At 45.8% G+C, this 24,748-nt stretch overlaps 1 protein-coding gene across 2 annotated transcripts in view; it reads right to left on the reverse strand.

The window, feature by feature from the left end:
- STEAP2 (STEAP2 metalloreductase) overlaps positions 1-24,748 on the reverse strand; it is a 224,168-nt gene that overhangs the window by 120,748 nt on the left and 78,672 nt on the right. The gene's annotated exons all lie outside the window — the stretch shown is intronic.

Below are 24,748 nucleotides of genomic sequence, written 5' to 3' on the forward strand. Positions count from 1 at the left end.
TCGGAAAATTTACAGACATTTTTCAAACAAGGACTGGAGTTATAAGTCATTAACAAGGGTTTTTCCTATGCAAGTGCCACTAGACCATCGCTGTCGTCTGGGATATCACCAACGTCATTTGTAATGTCATCTCTGACACCATGGGACCGATTTACAAACTCACTAAGGCTGTAAGCTTACATTTACAGCCATAAAAGACTCCATGATTTTCTGCACGTAAATGTATGGATTACTAAACCTCCCCATGTAAGAGGTGGCAAGTGAGAGGAACGGGGCATGGTTTGCCGTGTCAATTTGTGAATACCTTAAAGCTCATGAGTTTGTGCGCATTCACCAACTTCTCTCTGATCCTTTCCCACCCACACTGAATACATTTTTACCCTAGCGAAGGTCTGGAATAATTCCACTTTAAGGTTAGAATGTGTAATGTTTATCCCGAAATATGGTGGGGGTAAATTGGAAGGGGTTTCTCTCCAAAGTAAAATGTTTTCCCATAGAGAAAAAAGAAACAAAAACAAGCACTGGCAAAGCCGGTAGGTGTTACTTATGGGAGAGCTTTTGGCTTTGTCAATTTCTTTTAGCCATGCTGCACAGCAGCGCGGCTGCTGTGCAGCCTGGCGGTCAGTTAGCAAAAAAAGCATTATGATGTGGCCACGAGGGGTAGTGATCTGGTTACTTAGTATGCGAATGTTCTCTGCCATCACCCAAAAAAATAATGTTTAACTTATGTCAGAGCTGAGGTTCTCCATTTTAGCTTGTCATGAAGACAGCGACAAAAAGGCCATGCAAAGCAGGGAGCACAGTGCCGTTTGCATCTTTGTAGCATCTTAAAACTGGTTGACGTGACTTTTTGACGCTTTTGTTTTGTGGGCTGGATAAGAGATGGCAAGCAACAAAGAGGGAGGGGGTGGACGATACAAGCAAACAACCGGGGAAGGGCAGACCGGACAATCAACAATGCACCAGAGGTTGAGGGGCAGGGCAAGCAAAAATGCATGAGGGGGTGCGCATGTAAAAAGGAAAACATACCTGTAAAGTGGCAAGCAATAGAACGACACTGGGCAAGAGTAGCAGTACGTGGGCCACGCTCCAGTATAGGGACAAACAAATGAAGAGTAAGTGAAGCCAGCACTGGCAGACCAAAGCGAAGCAAGAAAATTAGGGACAATCAAACCAGCCAATGGTAAGCAATGGGCGGGCTTCAATCACCTTAAGTAAACAAAATGTCTTGCATGAGCTGTATTAGGCAAGATTTAAGTATAGGGTTTGGGGTTTGGCAGAGGGAAGGGTGGCGCAAAATGTCAGGCAAAGGTTCTGCCAAACATACTGAAGAGTATGAAACAATCAAAATATTTGCGTCCAGCCTGACTGGAAAACAGCCTTCACCACGCAGCCTTTACCTCACAGGATCTTTGAAGAGTATTTAGAATGGTGCACCATAAACATTTCTTGTCCAGAGTCAATAATCAAATGAGTCCGGCAATATGTACTTTTTAGTCATCTCTTTTATTAAGTCAACTCAAGTTCATTGCATCAACCAGCATCATCCAGCCAACGCGTTTCATACAGTTGTTACTTGAACTTCGTCAGGGCTGAGAACAACACATATATAAATACATAAATATATACAGATAGTAGACATAAATACACGTAGAAACCCAATTCACAAGGAATTTACATGTCCTATCACAAAACAACATTGCAGAAAAGACAAATTTCAAGGACAAGTTTAAGAAACACACTTTCACAATTGTGACAGGCACAAGAAATGTGTAACAATAAAAACCTATACTTTGAGAGGGTCCAAAACGGAGAATAACAAAAGGAATGGGGAGGAGGAGGGGGGAAAGTGTGTTGGAAAATTAACCCATCTGACTAGTAGTCCGCCGTTGTTGTGCTTTATTACTCACAGGATCTTTACCAAAGTCTTTGCACATAGATAAGTACCACACAGGTAAGTATTTGCAGTACTTTACAAGTTTATTTTTTTAGATGACATATTTTTTATGTTATTTAAAAAAAATTATTTTACGGTTTAGAGATGGGCAGAAGTAAAGAGGGGTGAGTGTGAATTGTGAGATCGGGGTGGGTAAAGGGAGGAGAGGGTGACTTTAGGGCTCAAGGGTAGGTAGAAGAAATTGATGGTGACTTGTGTTCTGAGGTGGGAGTATAGGTATATGGAGGTGAGGATTACTTGAGGGTTTAGTCCTAAATAGATGTATAGGGAGGTGAGGGTGACCTGAGAGCTATAAGGTGGGTAAAGGGAGGTGAGGAAGACTTGAGAGTTCAGGGTGGATAGCAGTAAAGGGAGGGGAGTGCGACTTGAGGGTTCAGGGGTGGGTAGATGTAAAGGGAGGTCAGGGTTACTTGAGGGTTAAAGGGTGGTATAAGAAAGTGGACTATTGGTTGACTGGGGTGAACTGTGCTGGGAGGTGAAGCAAAGTTCTCCCAACCCCCTTAATTTTGAAAAGACTACCTTGAGTCATTGATCGGACGTGCGTTTGGTTATGCACCTGCGCGCCAGTGAGGTACTGAGACCTGAGAGGATTGTGGCAGCCTTCTCCGCAACCCCTGATTAAATTTGCTTCCATCTTTACTGATTACGGATGATATCCAGAAACACGTGTCTAGATATTTACAGCACTAACCTGCACCAACTTTGGTGAAATACTCCAGTAAATATTCAAGTAAGCATTTAACATGAACTGCATTTACCATAATGCTAAGACGTGAACTGTGCAGGGAGTTGAAGCGGTGTGCTCCCAACCCCTTCATGTTGGTTGACTGGGGTCCAATATTTATACCCAGTTGAGCCTTTGAAGTGGGGAGAAGCTTCTTGAGGTTTCCCTTTGAAGTCCCCAGGCATCCTGCCTTCACTGTCCTGGCTCCAGACTAACTACAAGGGGTATGCAGCCCTTTTGTGTGGAAGCAGGACACAGCCTATTCATGAGTAAGTAGGGCTGTGCCCAGCTCCGCCCTCCCATCCGGCCAGCGATGGCTTATCCAGGCGCACCAAAGCTCTCTACTGTGTGTGTGTGTCTAGAAGGAATACACAGCCCAACTGCCAAATACGCGAAGTCATGTGGCCCAGAGAGGCTGCATGCACTAAATAAATAAGGCAAGAAAATGCAAAATTTCTGAAAATGGCACTTACAGAATTGTAACTAAAAATCCAACCTCACAATGAGATAGTATTTTTCATTACAATTGAAAAAACTGCAAACATGAACTGGTAACCTGCTCTCATTCGGAAAATACAGCTTACTAAATGTAATAAGGTAACTCCAATGTTATCCTATGCAAGTGGAAGCCCTTGCACCCTTGCAGTGGTGGAAAATGAATTTAGGACATTGTCCACTACCAGGACATGTACCCATAACATTTAAAGGTCTTACTTCTTAAATACATTGCACCCTGCCCTTTGGGATGTCCAGGGCGTACACTAGGGGTGACATATATATTAACAAGCATTGGAAATGTAATAGGTCTCGCATTTGTAAGAGTCAGAGCTATTGGTATTGGAAATTACAATGTTTTACCTATGCTATAAAAATTACCTCCCCACTTTAATAAACACAAAAATAAAACTGTCAAGTGTGTTTATATGTAGTATTATTATAGTTATATATAAAAATCATGTCCTTTCCATAATAAAACACTACCCAATCCTGTTTGGCACAGTTTGAAGTAATTAAAGTTTCTTACTGGCATAAAAGACAGCCCACAAAAAACTTGATATATTACAACATGTGTTGTTTTGTTTTACTTATTGAATATGTTTTCGTTGTTAAAACTTTCACTGCTAGCCCAACCCGTGCTAAGCCTTTTTTTTGACTATTTGGGGTAGTTTGTGCTTAGGCCCCCTTAACTTTTTATCCACATAAGGTATAGATACCAAATCTGGGTCCTTTTTTCCCCAACATCATGAGGATATTAAAGGTGCCCAGAGTTTGTGGATTCCCCTGGGGGGGGCCAAAAATTAGCCAAAATACAGTTACATTTTGTTTTTTGTTTTAAAAATGAGGAAATAGTGCTGCAGAAGAAAGTGTCAGTTTTTTTCCCTGCAAATGGCATAATCAAAGGGTTTGTGGTGATGAAATCACTATCTTCCCAGCTTTCGGGGACAGGCAAAGTTGTCAGAAAACAATTTTACTGGGACATAACCTATTTTTGCTAATTTTTGTGCTTTCAACCTCCTTCCTGTTAGTGGTAGAAATGGATGTGAAAGCAATAACTGATCCCGGAAAGCTATACATTTCTGAAAAGTAGACAAAATTCTGAATTTAGCAAGGGGTCATTTGTGTAGAACGTTCAAGGTTTTTTTTCAGCAGAAACTAACACTTGAAAATAAGAAGTATTGAAAATGAGTTGAAAAAACAGCCGGTTGTGCCAATGTCACCTGTAACTTCTTCGAAGTATGACAGATTTTTTAAAGCAATATACCATTACATCTGTTGGACCCTTCTGGTTGTGGGGATATATAGGAGTTGTAGGTTCACCAAGAACCAGAGGAACCCAGAGACAATAACTGAACTGCGTCTTCTAATGGTTTTTCATTGTGCACCGGGTACATAGCAATTCATTTGGTAAAATGTAAAGAGTGAAAAATAGGTATCAAGGATACAAAAAAATGGGAAAAACATATAGAGTTTAGAAGCAGTAGTTATTTGCACATCTCCGAAATTGTGGGTACTAGCATGTGAACTATAGGACATTTATCAAAGTGACTTCTTTTTTACACATGGTCTTAAATTTGGAAGGCAGAAATGCACAGGAAGTCAATAGGTAATAACAGTTGCTCTACAATTCTATGTTCCCCTAATTCTCCCGATAAAAATGGTACCTCACTTGTGTGGGTAGGCCTAGTGCCTGCGAAGGGAACAGTCCAAAACACAACGTGGACACATCACATGTTTCCAGTGAAAACTGACACTTTTTTGTGCAATGTGACTAGCTCTAGATTTTGAAAACTAGCTCAGCTGGCACTTAGCAAACCTATACATTTTTTAAAACTAGACACCCAGGGGAATCCAGGATGGGGTGAATTATGTGGCTCTCACCAGGTTCTGTTGCTCAGAATCCCTTGCAAACCTCAAACTTTGCCAAAAATAACACATTTTCCTGAAATCTGTGGATCCACAAAATTCCACCCACCCCGCATTCCCCAGTCTCCTGATAATAAAAATGGTACCTCTCTTGTGAATGGTGGGCGAAGTGCCCGCCGCAACGAAGGGCCCAAAACGTATAGTGGAGACATCAAAATTACCTATCACAAAACGACCTGGTTTTCCAAATCTAAGGAAACCTACCAAACCCAGACATTTCTGAAATCTAGACATCCGGAGGAGTCCAGGGAGGTATGCTTGCATGGATCCCCCAACATTTCCCTACCCAGATTCTCCCCTTTCCAATGATACCTCTCCTGTGTTTCTACGTGCTTGGGGGGCTGAAATAGCCCCACAAGCACCTAGAGAGTGAAACTGAAATGAGCTGATCGGTTTCACTGAAATGATGTCAGCGCGACGTGCGCACTGAGAATAATTTCAGGGAAACCAACTAAACAGCCTCTGGAGCTGGGGAAGCTCTTAACCAGCACCCGAGGCTGTTAGGGGGACAGGAAATCCCTCTGGTCCCAGAGGGATTGCCTGTGTCATGGCGTCAGACGCGCAGGAGCCCCATGCATGTTCCATGGGAGTCCCATGCAAATGAGCACTTTTGCGTCGGACAGCTCCCGTGCCTCCGTCACTTGGACTAGAATATTTGCATCCAATGCACACAAACATAAAACACAGTAACACACTGTGACGGGGCGGAGAATGTAGCCGACGAAGTGACGATTCCCTGGAGACTCTGTTCATTCGGAGACCTTATGCCCCCTTCTCGCCCCTTACAGACACCCGGCGTACCCGGTGCAGCAGAGGACTGGTATCAATACCCTTCCGTAACTGGGACACAGGAAAAGGAACACGGTACCTTTAACACAGCCTATTTGGACGACGAGACCCCGCCCCCTGCTGACGACGTCACGAAGGGAAGGACTACGAATCCCGAGGAATCCCGGAAGAGGACGGACGGCGTTTCCCAGGAGGTAGAAGACGAGTTGGAGCGGAGACAGGAGGAGAAGCGTGAGTGGGAGTGGAGAAGAAGAGAGAGCGTAGCTGTAGACGAGGAGGCGAGAGGAGAGGAGATCAGCAAGCCAGGAGGCCAACGACACCGCGAGCCGCCCCGCCACGTTCCCACGGGAGGAGCGTGGCTGGAACAGGTACGGGCCGGGTAGCGGGCTGGGTGGGGAGGAGGACACCGCCTACGCTCTGAGCACCCGAGTTAGTGTAAATAGAGAGTGTGCCGATCATCCCCCTCCTTCACAGAGCACTACCCCTTCGTACACGTGTTGGAGCTCAAAAGCACTCACGCACTTGGTTTCCCTCACCCCCGGTCCCTTTTGCCTACCATAAAGGACGATTGTCCTAACCCTTGGTTTTCTTCCCCTTCCTTTCTGGGTAACCCGCTGAGGACGCCCGATACCTCCAGACCTGGAACCCCTGAGGGACGAACTTCGCGGCAAGCAGAGGGTGGTGACGAAACCAGCCCCGTAGTCTCAGCCTGGAGTCCTACCGAAGAAGCAAGACAGCCTCCCCATCTTCAACAAACTCTCGTTGGGCGGCCCGCCAAAAGAAAGTATTACACAAAATAAAACCCGCTTTACCGCATCCTGGTCTGGTAGTCGACTCTGTCCCTGATACCCCGCCACACACACCTACACAGACACAAACAAACACACAGACATGCACACATTCGGAAATACAGCCACCTGCAGCAGCATACACACATACATGCAAACACACAAGCATACACACGCATGCAGGCACAAGCACATACAGAAACGCATGCGCACAGACATGCACATAAGCAAGCATGCACATACATATACAGCATTACCAAGGAGAGATACATCTACACACTCACATGCATGCACATATGCAAACACACATACGCAGGCACTCCTACATACCTACGCACATGTGCACACAGACAACCATACATGCATGCAGGCATACACGCGCACACACAATCATGGCACTGGACCAACTGTTGAGCCTTTATTTTCAACGGAGCTCTGAGGCTAGCTTTAATTTTTTAAACAAAACGCAGATCAGTTTCAAGGTTCATGTGGCCTTTCCTTCTGCAGTTTAGAATCTGCGAAAGAAAAGTTGAAGACAGAAGTCTTGCAGCCCTGTTGCTGCCAGCAGGCCTGGATTCTCCTGGCTCTTCCATCTTGCTCAAGGGTGGACATACATATTCGCACACTCACATACATAAGCATGCACAAACACAGTTACCCACAAATGCATGCTCAGACACACACCAAAGCACAATCACACACAGACACGCACATACACACACACACGCGCGTGCGCATGCACACACAGGCATGCGCACACACACACAGTCACACACACACTCACACAGGCACACACGCGCACACAGGCACGTGTGTGCAGTTACAGACATATACACACAAACACACAGACAACCATGTACATGCACATACACACAGAAGCAAAATCAAACATGCACATTAACAGACCATATTTACGCGCATACAGAGAATTACACATGCATGTTAGATACTGGTTCTTGTTGCATCGTTCTTAGAAAGTTGAAGGAGAGATTAATGTTTATTCTTTATAGGTAAATGATGTTTCATATGATGCTAAGTAAGTATTGTCTAGTGATCCAATGATGCTACCTGTGAAGAGTTAATATTTATTACAGCGTTTCTAAAAAGATCACTGATTAATGGAGAGGTGGGAGGGCTAACATATGGAGGTGTCGAACACTGGAGATGGGGGACACAGAGTGATGGGCATGGTGTGGGCGCTGGTCTGCTTCCCACAAAACAAAGAGAACCTGGGCAGTAGGTGTGCGTGTCCAGCTTGAGGCGCCCCCTCCAACCACTTTCCAAAATAAAACCTAAAGGAATATGTAACCTACCGCAAGCACAGACGGAAACTGAAAAAAAAGTTAAAAACACTGCTGCACCATACTGCTGCCTCTCTCCTCCATAAACTGGTGCTTTAATCCCCGGCCTGAAGCATGTGCCCAAAGTAGGTATTAGCACTAATTATGGATGAGGGTGTGTGTGTGGTGAGAGCCAGAGGAATGAGAGGGTGGAGAGGCGACGCTGCCACAAGCTTAAAAAGTAGCAGCTAAAAGACATAAAAAAAATAAATACATTATGGACAGGGAAGAGGCAAAAGGAAGCCTGGAGCTGTTTGCTGCTGGTGCCATGGTGCGAATAGCACTGGAAAATGGCGGCTGGGTTGAGGGTGGAGCACAGTGACCGGGACCTTTTGGAGGAGGCTGCGAGTATGTGATGCGCACAGGGTGCAAAAACCTACTGCACCATACTGCTGCCTCTATCCTCCATAAACTTAGCAGATGCTTTAGTCCCCGTGCCAAAGCATTTGCCCAAAGTAGGTATTCTCATTAGTTATGGATGAGGGGGTGCGTGTGGTGTGTGCTAGCGAGAGGCAGCAGAATAGGAAGGTAGAGGGGAGACGCTGCCACGCATTTAAAAACTAGCAGCAAAAAACACATTAAAAAAACACACAGAGCAGCCAGGCATGGAGCAATTTGCGCCTGGGAGCTGTGCACAGGATTTCCAAGCCCGGCGCCGCCCGCATCATCCTCAGGGCTTCGCATGATTGCAGCCGAACCAAAGGGAGGGACAACCTAGGACAACACAGCCTGTAATCCCGGGAGGGAGCCGCCGTGTACAGCGCCGACATTGCAGTCGGGGAAGTCCATCGATGTTATTCCAGCAACACCAGCTTAACAGCGCTAGAAGATGGCTGCCGGGCTGAGGGAGGAGTGCAGTGACCTGAATCTTCAGGAGGAGACTGCGGGGCGGGGAAGCTCGTGGATATCATGCCCGCAACACCAGTTTAGAAAAAGTATGGAACAAAATAGTGCTCACAAATCGTAAATAAAACTAAAATGAGGCCACATGTAACAGGGGCAGTCTCTATGGGAGGTTACAACAGTAGAAAAGGAAGGACTAAGGGGGGGGGACTACTAAACAAATTCAAAGAAAAGAGAGCATTCCCAAAAGACAGTCAAAACAGCTAATTAAAAGGGTGGGGAAATGGGTGGAGCTTAAAACCCATATTCTGAATACAACGTCTCAAAGAGACGGAGCAAGCGCTGGCTAGGCGAGACCTAAAAAGGAAGGTCTGGGCCTGGCAAAAGGTTTATTTTGCAAGGTTGAAATGGGCAGTTTAAAACAGTATACACAGGCTGCATTGGTAGGTCTGAAATAGGTTTAAAGTGCTACTTAATTGGGTGGCATAATCAGTGCTGTAAGCCTACTAGCAGCATTACATTTACAGGACCTGGGCACAGGTAGTGCCACTTTACTAAAGACATACAAGTAAATTAAATATGCCAATTGTGTGCAAGCCAATCCTACCAAGTTTTAAGAGGATATTTTAGCACTGGCTAGCAGCGGTAAAGTACACAGAGTCCTAAGGTCAGCAAAAACGAAGACAGCAAACAGGAGGGCTGAAGGCAAGTAGAGTGTAAACCATGCCAAGAATGCCAGGTCTAACATGTGCCGCCCCCCCCACCCAGCTGAAAGCAGGGAGAATTACCCAACCACCCAACCCCTTGGGTGTTCTCTTCACTAAGGCGGAAAAACCTGGAGAGACCATCAGCATTGGCGTTGTCTGTTCCAGGACGGCGTTCCTTCGTAAAGTCCCTCCCTGTAAGGAGATGGACCACCTCAATAGTTTGGGGTTCTCGCCCCTCATCTGCATTGGCCAATTGATGGGTCTGTGGTCTGTCTGAACCAGGAAGTGAGCACCAAACAGGATGGTCTGAGATCCTGCAGTGCCCAGACAACTGCAAAGGCTTCCCTCTCTATTGCACTCCACCTCTGTTACCAGGGAAGTAACCTCCTACTAATGAAGTCTACATGTTGATCAAGGCCTTTTTCATTCAGGTGTGAGAGCATAGCCCTTCTGCCATGCTTGGAGGAGTCTGTATGTACAATGGATTCGCTAGAGAAGTTAGGAGTCTTGAGCATGGGTTCTGTTCACATGGCCTCCTTCGGGGTGTCAAATGCTTTTTTGCACGCCTCTGTCCAGATCGCCTTTCTGGGCTGCTTCTTAGAAGTCAACTCTGTCAAGGGTGTAACATTGATGCCATACACCTTGATGAATCTCCTCTAATAACCAGTGAGGCCTCAGAAGGCTTTTATTTCCATCTGGGTCTTGGGGGTTCTTAAGACAGAATGGTCGGAGTCTTGGCCTGAAGGGCTGCAGCTTGCATTCTCCCACTTAGTGTCCCAAGTAGACCACTGATCCCTGCCCTATCTGGCAGTTAAAGGCCTTGATAGTCAGACCTGGCCTCTGCAGAGTCTGAAACACTTTCTTGAGGTGCCACAGGTGGTCCTCCCAGCTAGAACTGAAAGCTGCAATTTTGCATAGATAAATGACACTAAAGTTTCCTAATCCAGCCAGGACCTGGTTGATTAACCTCTAAAAGGTAGCAGGGGTGTTGTTTAACCCCAAGGGTATTACCCAGAAGTGAAAGTGCCCTTCTGGGGGAGAGAATACAGACCTCACTGTGGCCCCCTCAGTCAAGGCAATCTGACAGTACCAGGACGTTAAGTCAAAAGTGCTGAGGAACTTGGCAGCTAATCAGCTTTGGGGTGCATCTCGGTGACAGCACTGAGCCCCCGATAATCCACGCAGAACCTAAATTCTTGGGTGGTACCTGGAGGAGTAGCCTTGGGGACTAACACCACTGTTTGATGACTCGATGACCCCTATCTCCAGCATTTTGGAGGCTTCCTCCTTCATGCTGGCTATTAACGTATGGGAAAACCTGTATATTTTCCTCTTAACAGGCAGACTGTTTACGGTATCCAGTATCAATACCATGGGTACACCATGTAGTTAGTCTTGGGGTAAGAGAGAGTCAAACTGCCCCATAACTGGCGCCAGTCACTCTGTTGATGTTAAGTCACTGTAGGGGAGAGGCTGAAACCCTCCATTGACCCATCCTGTTCCTTGGAAGAAAGGAGGTTGGGTAGACGTTCACTCATCTCCACTCCATCATCCGTGACCAGGAGTATGGTTATCTTGGACCTCTCACAGTGGGGTTTGAGGCGACTTACGTACAAAATCCTTAAATAGTTCCTGAGAGTCACGAGGTCCACCAGATAGGTGATCCAACTCTTGCGCTCTTTCACCTCTTAGGACCCAGACCAGCGGTCTTGCAGGGCTCTGGGCTCCACAAGTTCCATCGCCTACACTTTTTGGCCACACTAAAACTTGACCAGAGTGGCATTCTGGTCATGCCACTGTTTCATGACCTTTTGGCTGGCTTCTAGAGTATTGTTGACTTTCTTCCAGCAGCATCCGGCGGCTCTGGCTCTTCGATGCAGTTGTCATTCCTTCAGGAAGGTCACGTGAGTTTAGTCTTCATTTTGCTGATCCCAAATACTAATCTTCGGTCATCATCCCGTGTGAGCTAAGTACTTTTGGTCCAAGTTGTAAATTGAAATGCTCAGAAAGTAAAATGCATCGTTTAATGACTCTCTAAGGGCAAAGTCTAACTCAAAAACATTTTGCATAGTTTGTTAAGTGCCGACGGTTTCCCTGTATAGATACCTTTGGGGGGTCTTCCCTATCTTTTCCTTCTCAATCTTCCCATACAATGTTCTTTTTTTCATTTAATGGCCAACTCAGTTCTGGAAAACGCTATGGAATTACAAGTAAGAGACTGTAATCAAAGAAGAAATTCAAACCTACAAAACTGCCAACAGATTAAAAGATATAGAAAGGACGCATGTGAAAAGATCAGATTGCAAACGAAAAGTGGTTATAATGCTACAATTATTTGAACTTTTTTTGAGTCTATCAGCAGCAACATTAAAAGACTAAATATGAAATTGTAAATAGTTCATTACCAGAAGAGAGGCAATAACTCCAATAAGCTAGGTATGATGATATCAGTTAAACATATAGATAGAAAAGAACTGTAATTCTTTAAGAATAGCAATTATTACGTTGTTATAATTTAGGCTGTAGGTATTCCCTCATGTTGAAAACAGCAATAGTACACAGAAGACACAGTGAAACAGACGAAGACAGTTAGAGGGAGCCCTGCTGTCAGACAGGAGTTAACTCTTTTCTATCCTATTTCCCTTTCCTTCTTGCTGGTGACATTAGACTGTTTTCAGGCTGGTGGCACTGGTAGATGGGCACTGGAAGCCAGCATCAGGTCTGTCCCTGTGGAGGATCGAGGGTCCTGACGGTTCCCCCACCTTATTGCTAAACTTTGGAAGGGATGTCAGATTCTCATTGTTTATTGTTGGAGGAGTTTCTTCCCTTGTACTGAGAAGATTTTGTTGCAGCCGTTTTTTTTTTGGTATCTCCTCTGATATGCTCTTTGTGAATGTTTCTGTTGGTGCAAAGGCTGTTATGGGCATCTAGGGGTTTGAACCCTATGAAAATAGAATCATCACCTGTCATTTGGTTTAGATTGTTCCTTGTAAAATATTTTCTGGTCTTCTAGACAAACAGCTTTAAGTGTTTCAGCTTCATTTTTCATACTGAGCATTTCATCCTCAGTGTGTTGTGTGAATAGTGATGTACCTGGGCAAATTTGCAATTTTTAGCTAGGCATCAGATTTTAGGGAAGCTAAATGAAGCAAATATGATCTTCTCAGGAAAATTCCATGACAGAATGAAGTAACAGAGAATCCACTGAATCAACTGCAACACTAATAGATTGATTCGAAATTAATGAGCCTTCCTTAATCATTCCCCCAAAATCTTGTTGTTTGAGAGTTGGAAGATCAGATACAAAATATTTCATGCCATCCCATATCTCTCTGTGATATCTACCCAGAAGAGCTGCTGCATTGGCATTCCTTAAAGGGGTGGAGGCTGTACTGTAGATCTTTTTCTTTTTCGGAGTGTAAGGCGTGAGGAGCGCCCACTGATCTAACGCATTACTCTCCTTAGGTACCTGGCATCTTGCACGGCCAGCGCCAGATCAGATACAAAATATTTCATGCCATCCCATATCTCTCTGTGATATCTACCCAGAAGGGCTGCTGCATTGGCATTCCTTAAAGGGGTGGAGGCTGTACTGTAGATCTTTTTCTTTTTCGGAGTGTAAGGTGTGAGGAGCGCCAACTGATCTAACGCATTACTCTCCTTAGGTATTTATTTATTTATTTATTTAGAAGTTTTATATAGCGCTTGCTCCACCCGGTGGTATCAGAGCGCTTTACATTTGCATAAAAATTATTTAGGACAAAGCAGAGAGCAAATAGTTAAAATAGTGAGGCAATTATACATGAAGGAATAGAAGACTCAGTTGAGCTCATGCCGATAATAATAGTAAGGGGAGCAAAAGGGTAGGTTCAGTGGATAAAAAAGCGTCTGGAGGGATAGGGTATGTGAGAAGGCGATGGAGGGGAGAAATTAGGATAGGAAGAGAGAGGTAGGGTGGAGAGGAGTGGGGGCTGTAGAAGTGGGAAAGGCGAAGGGGAGAGCGGTAGTGTCAAAGGGAGGAGGGGTGGGTAGCACAAGAATAGTAGGAGAGGAATTAAGTACCCCAGTATTGATTGAGCAAGTGTATTTTAAGGTCTTTTTTGAAACTGATATAGGAGGGGGTACAACGGAGAGCTTTGGGGAGGGCATTCCAGAGGCTGGGGACTTTTCCAGAGAAGGAGCGTGCCTGCGAGGCTTTTTTCTTTAGTAGTGGGGGGACGAGAAGAAGTGCGTTTGAGCTTCTCAACGTCCGGGAGCATCCTGCTTTAGTGAGTTTATTGGAGAGGTAACTTGGTGTCTTTTGATAGAGGGCTTTGTGTGTAATGCAGGCAATTTTATATGAGGATCGGCCCTCACTGGGAAGCCATTTGAGTTCTTTGAGGGCAGGAGAGATGTGTTCAGAACGTTTACAGTCGGTTGTTAGTCTGGCCGCTAAGTGGAGGACAGATTTGAGGGGGGCAAGGTGAACTTTGGGTGTTCCAGAGAGTAGAGCGTTTCGGTAGTCAATCTTGGAAAGGACTAAAGATTGGATAACCGATTTGAAATCTTCCGCAGGAATGAACGGTTTGATGCGCTGGCGACGGCCCGTGTGTGGGAGGCGCTGGTGGTGGAACTTCAGGGGCTGATGTCTGACAACGGGAGAGAGGGGGACACATCTGGCAGGCAGGAGGAGGCGGTGAACGGGGAGTAGAAGGGGAGTAGTAGCGAGCGCTGGAAGCAAGGGTGTGGCTAGGCACGAGGGAAAGCCATGGTTCTCTAGAGGAGGTTGAGCACCCATGCCTGATTTATAGCAGGGAAGGGGCACATCAGGAGCGAGGAGGAAAGCAGGGGGCACACTGACATGGGGTGGGGAGGGAGGGGGGGGGGCCCGTATGGGCTGGAAGTTCATTCTCCCGGATGTTGGCTGGTAACACTGTATGTGCAATACCTTCTTTGACGGGGGAGGTAGCGGGGTTTGTACGGAGTTGATGCTATGAAAACAATAAAAAATGTTTCAACAAAAAAAAAAAAAGGAATGAACGGTTTGATTTTTTGGAGAAGCCGGAGTGAGAAGAGTGCTCCTTTTGCCGAATTTTTTATATGGGTATTGAGCGCAAGTTTATTGATGGAGATGCCAAGAGATTTAACTGATTCGGCTAGGAGGAGAGAGCAGTTAAGGGCATTAAGGTCAGTTATCCATGTTTGGATGGGGAGAGGGTTGTTTTTGGGAGAGAAGAGAATGATTTCAGTTTTGTTTGGATTAAGTTTGAGATGATTTGCGAAAAACCAGGATTGGATCTTGGATAGGGCTGAGTTTAGGTGTAAGATATCAGAGTGGGATTTGATTTTATAGTACAGTTGGGTGTCGTCAGCATACAGGTGGTAGTTAATTTTGGCTTGTTTAAGTATGAGGGTGAGGGGTTCCATAAAGAGGTTGAAGAGGGCCGGTGAGAGGATAGATCCTTGGGGTACACAGAGGGAGACCGATGCAGGGCAGGAGAGGTCATTTTGAATTTTGATTTGTTGTTTTCTGTGTTGTAAGTATGAGGTGAACCAGTTTAGGACAGTGCCATTAAGTCCGAAACGATCTTTGAGTGCATTGAGTAAGGTTGAGTGGTTAACTGTGTCGAATGCAGCAGTGAGGTCAAGGAGGATGAGTATGCAAGACTCACCCTTATCCAGTGTGAGGTGGATGTCATCTACAATGTTAAGCAGGGCGGTTTCGGTGCTGCAACCTTTGCGGAAGCCAGATTGAAGGGGGTCAAGCAGGTTAAAAGTGTCAATATGCTTGTCCAGTTGAATTAGGGCGCATTTTTCAAGGGTTTTGGAGAGTAGTGGGAGGTTGGAGATAGGGCGGAGGTTGCTAGGGTCATTAGGGTCGGCTTTGGGGTTTTTGGGGATGGGCGTGATTTGTCCCAGTTGGAGTGAGATAGGAACACATACAGAAGAGAGGGAGGCGTTAATGATGTTGGTCCAATAAGGGACAAAGATGTGCTTTAGTTCTTGGGTGAGGGCTGATGGGAGTGGGTCTTTAGTGTGTGAGGATGGTTTTAGTTTGGATAGGATGTTAAAGACTTCCATTTCCGTCACAGGTTGGAAATTTCTCCATGCAGCTTTATTTTTAAGGAGTGGGGTGGGGTGGGGTGGTGTGGTACAGGAGGGGTGGAGGAGGGAGGGTGTGTGAAAGCGATAGAGATAGGGGGTGGGATCAGGGGTGAGTGTGGTGTTAGAGTATTATTCAAAGGATATGTGGGTGAGGGAGGGAGCTGGGTTACATGGAAGGAGAGATCAATCTTGGCGATTTTTTCGGAGAAAAAGTTAGCAATTTCTTCACATTTGCTAGTGGAGGCCGACAGGTTAAGGGTGCCTTAGTGGATTGGTTTCTCACGATCTTGAACAGTTCTCTGGTTCTGTTTTTGGAGCGGGAGAGTTGTATGTGAAAGAAAGATGCTTTTTCAAAGAAAATGTGTTTTTTGTAGGTGGATCTAGCGGTTCTAAGGAGGGCCAGATGGGAGGGAGAAGGGTGCTGTCGCCATGTCCTTTCGGCAAGTCTAAGTGAGCGTCTTTCCTTGTTAAGGTCAGAGGTAAACCATGATTTGGAGGGGACATTTCTTTGTATTTTAAGTTTGAGCGGGGCAAGTTGATCTAAGACCTCAACGACAGTTTTGTTAAAGTGCTCAGTAAGATCGTTTGCATTGAGAGAGTGTGGTATGAGACGAAGTTGGGTTTGAAGTTTGGACTCCAGAGTGCCAGGTGGGATTTGCTTAAGATTTCTGGACACTGTCGTGGCCTTAGTGCATTTCGCTGGGGAGGGCGGGGTTGTGGGGGAGATCGTGAACAAAATAAGGAGATGATCGGACCAGTCGATAGGGATGATGTTGGATACGGACGCCACATCAGTGTTAGAGATGATGGCGTCAAGGATGGCTCCTTTGGTGTGGGTGGGGGAGAGGCAAAGTTGTTTGAGGTCGATAGTCTCTAAAAGATTAGTGAGGAGACTGATTGCGGGATCCTTAGGTTCATTCCAGTGAAGGTTGAGATCTCCTAGGAAAAGGTTATTGGTGTTAGAGAGTGACGATTGCGTGATAAGGTCAGATAGTTCTTCGGCAAAGGGGAGAGGCTCACCGGGTTGATGGTATATAGTGTGTAGTCGAATTGGAGGGGAGTTTTTCAACTTAAGTTCAGCTCCAAGATATTCGAAGGTAGTAAAGTTTGTGTTCTTTGAGGGGGAGAGTTGTAGCTCGTTTTTATAGATAATTGCTAAACCTCCCCCTATTCTTTCCGATCTGTCTTTTCTGAGTGAGGAGTAGCCAGGGGGAATGAGTAGGTCAAGGATAGGTGTCGAATGATCTTTGAGCCAGGTTTCAGTGAGGACGGCAATGTCAATATCATCGTTAAGTATAGTTTCAGATATTTCGGTCGCATGTCGAACAGCTGAGCGGCAGTTCACGAGCATACAAGATAGGGGTTTGGGGATGTTTTGGGGCTGAGGGTGTAGGTGAATGGTGGTAAGTTGAGGGGGAGGTCTGGGTGAGCTGGGGGAAGAGTGGATTCTGCAAGTCCCCATGATAACAGGGATGTTAGAATGAGGGAGGAAAGGGTCATTAGGAGGGAGCTTGTCAAGGTAAGAGCCGCAGAGGTCAGAGATGTTGGACGTGGAGTAGACTCTCAGGGAGCGAAGAGGCCTGAGTGTACGGCTGAGTAGAGGTGTAGTTGGCCAACGCTTAGGATATGGGCGTTTTGGGGGGCTGGAGCATGAAGAGGAGGTCAAATAGGGGCGGGTTCTGGAGTTGAGAGAATTGAATAGCTTGAAGTCGATTCTGAGTCGTGCAAGTTCTGAAACCAAGGTGGAGATGTTGCAGTCAATGTTACGAAGTGTCTGAGTTAAGAGAGTGAGGAGAGGTGAAGTTGTGGTAGAAGTAGGGGGTGGTGTGGGGTCAGTATTGCTCATGGGTGGAGGTTTATTGTTGGGAGAGGGAGAGTGGTCATGGGGGGGGCGTGAGGGTAGGGCAGGGATTGTGTGAGTGGGGGAGGTCAGAGGAAGGTCAGGAGGTGCGGTCCGGGGTTGGGAAATAGAGAGGGGCGAGGTACAGGATGCCGAAATAATGGAGGTAGGAGATAGGGACAGAGGAGAGGAAAGGGTGTGCGGGTTGTAGGGAGAGGTTGTATCAGTGTTGGGGGTAGGGGTGGAGTTAGGAGAGGGGGAAGGGAGGGCAGGGAGGCATGTGGCATCCGGTAGTTGGACTCGAGAGGAGGTACCTGGCATCTTGCACGGCCAGCGCCAGCGCTATCTTACTGAACTCGTATTTGTTGTAAACACTGTGATTTTGTTTTAAAGCATTTTTATCTCAATCTGTTTTAAAATCTTTTACCAGTCACTTCCGCTATATTCCTGCTACCATTGCACTTCAGTTTGTTAATCGTTTGCTGCTAGAATAACAGAGCCAGCGTTTTAAAGGCTCCCTTTGCTGCTCTCACATTGCAATTGTTTTTACTCACCTTTTCCCTTGTGTTCCCCGTCTCCGCTTCCCCGGTCAAACGCCGGCATTTTCGCCGTTCGATCGGAGGGAAGCGGACACTCCCCCTCATTTGCGTAGCCGGCCTCCCGGATTACCTCGACTTCCGGTTGGAGGCGGAGCCTATTTTCTCCCTCGCGCCCGGCCAGCTACTTAGTTCATGCTGGGCAGGACGCGCAGCGGACACGCGCAGCGGGCGGGCCGCTGGCACGCCAGAGGCGCGCCAGAGGCAAGCCCGTCTGGGCCCGTCCGCGCCAAGTCCGAGACAGGGACAGGAATTCATGCACAAATTCATGCCAGGAGCATTTACACAGCTGAGGCCTTAAGAATCCTCAATGTTAAGAATAACTGCACGTGCCAGATCCCACCGGAGGATATCAGGGGGGCCTGTTCTTGCTACCTTTGTAAAACCACTCTGCCCACAGTGCTTCCAACCTCAGGCTACAGTCCCACCTCTATAATCAGACCTAATATACTTATTAAGGGGGGACTAATAAACGCTAGATCGCTGCCAAGACGTCAGGGATCTTATCATAGACCAACAGCTTGATCTGCTTTTTATTACTGAGACATGGCTGAAAGACTGGTGTAACCCTGACCTAGCAGTCGCCCTCCCACCTGATTACACAATCCATAGGAGAGAAAGAATAAATGGTAGAGGAGACGGCTTAGCCATAGTCTTACGGGACACCTTTCATTGCACTGGTATGAACCTTGATACCATTGAGGGAGTAGAAAGCTTGGGCTTCTGCCTCTCCTTAAATGCCTCCCTGTCCTTCTCGGGCACTTTAATCTACCGCCCACCGGGACACAGTACCGCCTTTCTTGATTCACTTGGGGATGGATTGAGTCATCTCCTGCTCAGATATGCTAACTTCACCCTACTTGGTGATTTTAATCTCTACCTTGAAGACAGGACTGACTCAAGTGCAGATAACTTTCTTCAAATCACAGAACTGCTTACTCTGACTCAACTCATAGAGGGTCCAACTCATCATGCAGGCCATACTTTAGATGGGGTCTGTTCCAACTTCGCCCCACTCACAGTTGGCCCCCCTCTCCCCCTGATCTGGTCGGACCATCTCTTCGCCCCCCTTACCCTTACAATCCCTCAGACGAGCCTCACTCATAGGCCATCCCCTCCGCCCCGATACGGACGGAGATGGGCAAAATTAGCTGAAAACCCAAGACTAGCTACCATTGCCCAATCCCTAATCCCAACACTAACAGGAAACACCAGGGAGGACTCGCACTGGTTCAACTCCTGGCTCACTTTAACGTGCAACGAGCTTTCCCCTCTAGAAGGACCGAATAAGCACAAAAACCCTAAAATAGTAAATAAACCCTGGTTCACACCCGCCCATGCTCAAGCTCAACTAATATGTAAGCAAAAAGAGCGTAAATGGCGGAAAACATACAACTTTGAGGATAGAGCAGCCTACAAAAATGGCAGAAGGCTCTACCATCAGCAGATCAAACATGCTAAGAAAGAGCACTTAACCAAGAAAATTTTGGAAGCTAACCAAAATCAAAAACCTATTTTCTCAGTAGTAAAGTCCTTCATGGACCCTAAAGCACTACCGAAAGAGATACCCCCTTCACAGAATCTCTCTGATGATATTTCAGTATTTTTCGATGAAAAAATAAAGAAAATTCAGAAAGACTCCCCCCCCTGACAAGTCACAAGATCCTGATAGGGGTTCCTAGCCTGCACCTACGTACTCTATTAGGACCTTTAAGCAAGTTTCTTTAGAACAAACCTATGAGGCCATAAGAACTTGCAAATCAGGCTCACCTCTAGATGCGTGCCCTCCACTGATTCTTCATAAAATTATAGATACAGTTATTCCCATCATTAATCAGATAGTGAATTCTTCCATCAGCACAGCCATCGTCCCGGACGAGTGGAAGCTCGCGCTGGTAAAACCGCTGAAGAAGAAACAAAATATTGATTCCTCCGTACTTTCTAATCTCCGGCCTATCTCGTTACTTCCACTGCTCGGCAGGATAACAGAGAAATTTGTTCATAAAGAACTGTCCGAATTTTGGGAGGAGAACAATATTCTTCATCCTCAACAATCCGGTTTTCGCCCCCAACACTCCACTGAATCAGCACTACTGGAAATAACTGATGCACTAGAAACCATGGCCGACAATGGCAAGAAAGTGGTCCTCATCCTTCTTGATTTGTCGGCTGCAGTCGATACCATCTCCCACAATATACTTCTGAAGCGACTCGAACGTAGCGGCATCTCAGGTTCTGCCCTAAACTGGATTAAATCCTTTCTTTCCAACCGTAGACAAGCAGTTGCCTTAGGTACCTTTATTTCAACTGAGCGTAATATTACAACTGGCGTCCCACAGGGCTCAACTTTGAGCCCGCTGTTTAATGTCTACATGACCCCTCTCGTCCACCTAATAAGATCCTTCGACATTGAAGTCACGTCCTACGCCGATGACACCCAATTGATCCTTTCCCTAGACAACAATTCATCCGCGTCTGAACTCACCTTCAAACACTGCCTCACCGCAATCATCCACTGGATGAGAGAGAACCATCTGAGATGCAATACGGACAAAACAGAGATTCTCCCCATAGGGAAAAATGTCCAATTCCAACCTGACAAATGGTGGCCAGATGGGACAACACCCCCCCTGACACAGTCAAGGTAGCAAAAAATTTGGGTGTAAAATTTGACTCCGCACTCACCTTCCTCCCCCACACCATGGCAGTAGCAGGGACCTGCTTCAGCCTCATTAAATCCTTAAAAAAATTCTTTGACCTTATCCCCCTTATAGCCAGGAAATCAGTGGCAGTAGCCCTGATCATCTCGCGTCTGGACTACTGCAATAGTCTATTAGCAGGCACCAACAAATCCAACCTAAAAAGGCTGCAGGTTGTCCAGCATGCCACGGCTCGACTCATCTTAAAGCTCTCTAGAAGATCCTCAGCTTCTGCAGCCCTACAAGCCCTTCATTGGCTCTCTGTACGTAAAAGAGTTCTCTTTAAAATCCTTCTCATTCCTTTCAGAGCCAAACACAAAATTGGACCCAAGTACCTTTCCGCAAGATTCACCTTATACACCACAACTCGAAACCTCAGGTCCTCCACCGCCAACTATCTTAAGCCACCCTCCTTTAAATATAAAACTAAAGGCGGTCGAACAGTGGCCGTCCTAGGATCCAAAGCATGGAACCTACTACCACCCCACTTGAGGTCACTTGAGACAGAGACACTTTTCAAGAAGGCACTAAAGACCTGGGTATTTGCAGCCCCAGAGGAACTATGCCTCTCCCTCATCTAGGAAAACCAGTGCCCCTCCCTTCCCCTTACCTCCAACCCTCCACAGCGCCAGGATGCTCCTCGCGGAGCGACAGCCCGCGCTTTATAAGAGCCAATTTACATTACATTACATTACATATAGCGGCCATTCTTTAGCTATCCCTGTCCGGTGGAGCTACGGATTCTGCGGCACAAGCATGTTTACGTCTGACTGCCGTAACTATGATGATTGAATCTGGTTTGGCATTCATAAAAAAATGGTGATCCTGCTGTGGTGGCTTATATTTCTTAAGCAATCTTGGTGTAGAAGCTTTAACAGAAGCCGGGTTGAATTTTATTTTTCTTGTTCAAGAATGACCGAAACTGTTGATTGGGGAGGAGTGTTAATGTTCAGTTTGATTGCACCTCTTACCAAAGCATCATGGAAAATAAGGATATCATCCACTGGAGATACTCTAGATGGTGACTGAGGTAGAGAGTTTGGTGTATGAGAGAAACGCGTAAGGCGATCTGGAATGTGAGGAGGATACCCCTTCTGTTAGTGGGCATTCTAGGTGGTGTTGTCGGAACAGGTGAATGGTTCTATTTTCTGATAGGAGACATGATAATAGTTTTGGAAGCACTTCTGTCTGGTGAAAAACTAATGGCTTGAATGGTATCTGAGGCCTATTACACTTCTGGGTGATCCTTTGTGGGTGAAGTGGTGTATCTGTTTGAGTCACCGGACCATCAGATGCTTGAGAAGCTGTAGAATGGGCAGATGGAGAGCCCGACTTCTCTCTGAAGAAAGCCTGACCTGGGAAATCCTTGAAGTCGAAATAGATAGAACCAATGTCATACAAGTCTTTCGTTGGTAATGGAGTTAGCTGTGGTGAAAGATGCCTTTTTGACATCGTATGTTGGGATTTCGATGTCGATCGAGTGTGTGATGGTAGCAGAGTTGGTGCCGTTGTGTTCTTCAGCATCAATGGCAGTGATAGTCTGGATATCGATTGGTATGCTGAATAGTGACAACAAAGTCCCAACGTCGACCCTTCTTTTGCGGAACAGCATGTCGATGCTGAATCTCTTGACAGAGACGTCAGTGGTCTTGATACCGATGATCTGTGTCAATGGGAGGGTCGTCGATGACTATGTCTGGGAGAAGATCTTTTATCTGCAGATCTCCCTTTGTGGGAGTTTTTGCCAGATTTGCACGTTTCGTCAGAAGGAAAAGATTAAGCTCTTTTTAATCTTCTTCTCCTCTTTTTCTCTGCTCTCATTTCCTACATCAGGCCTCTTTATCTGATGCTCTTCCTTTCCTGAAGACTCCTTTTTGACATTTTATTACAAACGTCACATACTTTGTCTGCATCTGAACTTGCCTTCTTCTTCCAAATAAGGGGCAGTTGGCAAAAAGAGAAGGCCTTCTGACTAGAAAAAAGTGTCGGATCACTGTGAAGTTAGTTTTACTCAACTGAAGGAATGTTAAAACGTTTAGTAAAACAATGGCTTGAAAAATACCTTAGCTAGAAACAATTGTTTTGAAGGTGCGAAGAAAACACCAGAGGTATTTAGAGATCCTGCCTGAAGGATCCAGAAAAAAAAGAACACACTGTAGATAGGGTTACATCTCAGTTTCTTAAAGGAACAGGCTCCTTTTCCTCCTCTATCAGTGTAAGCCTACCTGGAAGCTTTTTCTCTTCATGCTCTTTATATTAAAGGCAGCTTTACTCCATGACAAATGATGGACATTCAAAAAGCCACTCAGCAATTTCAGCTATTTTCTCAAGCATTCAGAAAGAAAATGACATCTCCGACAGACTACACTGAGAATCCATGGGAAATTAGCTTGAATTAGTAATATTCTCCAATGAGAATTTCTCCAAAAATGATATACGTTAAAAAGGTTTTCCGGGGTCCAAATGAGCAGCATAGAATTATTCAACCTTTATGACTAGCAATGAAGATCCTACAATGCCCAACCATGGATATATTTTCAGCAATGGTTCCTCATGTAAGGATTGCCTTAAACATGGTAAGAATATAAAAACATGCTCTAGGTGATTGAGAGGCTGGCACATGACACAGCTATTGCTCTTTCTAAAATGACAAATGAAATTATTGCAATGCAAAGTATGGGTATACAGAACAGAATGGCTCTGGATCTTATCCTTGCAAAGAAGGTAGGGGTATGTGTGTAAGGGAATAAACACTCAGTGCTGTGCCCATAGTCCCAATAATAAAAAGCATAGCGGCAGATCCTCCGCAATGGAGGAGGAGCGTAGTTCCACTGGCTCAAAGCCAGCAACTGTAAAATACAACAATATTTTAATATGGTTTTATTTTTCAGCAAATGGCTGAGCCAGCGTATATAGGGTAGGACTGGGGTCACACGGAGGAGTGGTTGTGCACTTCTAAGTGCGCATGTCTGTTTGGCCGACCATCTTAGGCCGGCCAAACAGACTTGCGCAGTTAGGTTTCTCCAACCCAGCTGTATTCCACAGCCAGATGAAGAAACATGCCAGACTCCCTGTGCCTGCACGGATCGTCTAAGCAGCCCTCTCAGGTCAATCCTGGCAGCTGTTCTCATAGTATGCGAGCAGCGTCTGGTTTGGTTGTGGAGTCTGTTTTCTGGACTGTAGGGAGCAGCAGGAAAAACGCGAGGCGGCCGCAGGATCAGGTACTTTTTTTAATGTAGTTTTCTATTTCAAACACCCAGACGCTGCTGCCCTGCTGCCCCCCCCCACCCCCCTCCCTCCCCTGCAGCGTGTTGGAAGCAGCTGTGACTGGAAAAGCATGTGAAGGACTTCAGATCTGATAGTTCAAAGGTCTTGTGAGAAGAACATGACATAGGTAGTCAGGGTTTTTGGGAGAAAGTAGGGGGTGGATGTTAAAAATTAATATTAATACTCGTTAGTATAGTAGGAGTACTTTTTGTTCTATTACTAACTTGTGTTGGGCCAAGTCTCTCTTCAAAGTGGTTGGAACTAGGGAGGGGTTGCTGGCACTTCAAGGTGTACGAGGAAAGGTTAGGAGAAACAAAGGCAGATAAAGTTAGGCAGTATGAATATCAAAGAGGGCAAGATGTTTAAATGACATTGAGTGATGAATGGCGAGGAAGATAGAAAATTATAATCTATGCGGCAATTAAGAAACCTGGCTGACTCCATTCTGTTTAGATTGTGTGCCTACACCATCACATGACACAAGAGCACAGCTGGGCTAATAATAGAAATCTTATAATGATATTTTGCAGAGCTCAAATTTCTGTGAGAATTATATGGGAGGATGCTCACAGTGTTCTGTTCTGAGAGTTGAATATGTGTTTTAATGTTGAATCCATGGCAGAAAGAAGGTTTCTTCCTCATTAGTCTTATCAGCTGTGCCAAGGATGAGCCATCATGTATAATTAATGA

Source organism: Triturus cristatus, chromosome 10 (assembly GCF_964204655.1).
Source record: "Triturus cristatus chromosome 10, aTriCri1.1, whole genome shotgun sequence".
Classification (NCBI taxonomy): Eukaryota; Metazoa; Chordata; class Amphibia; order Caudata; family Salamandridae; genus Triturus; species Triturus cristatus.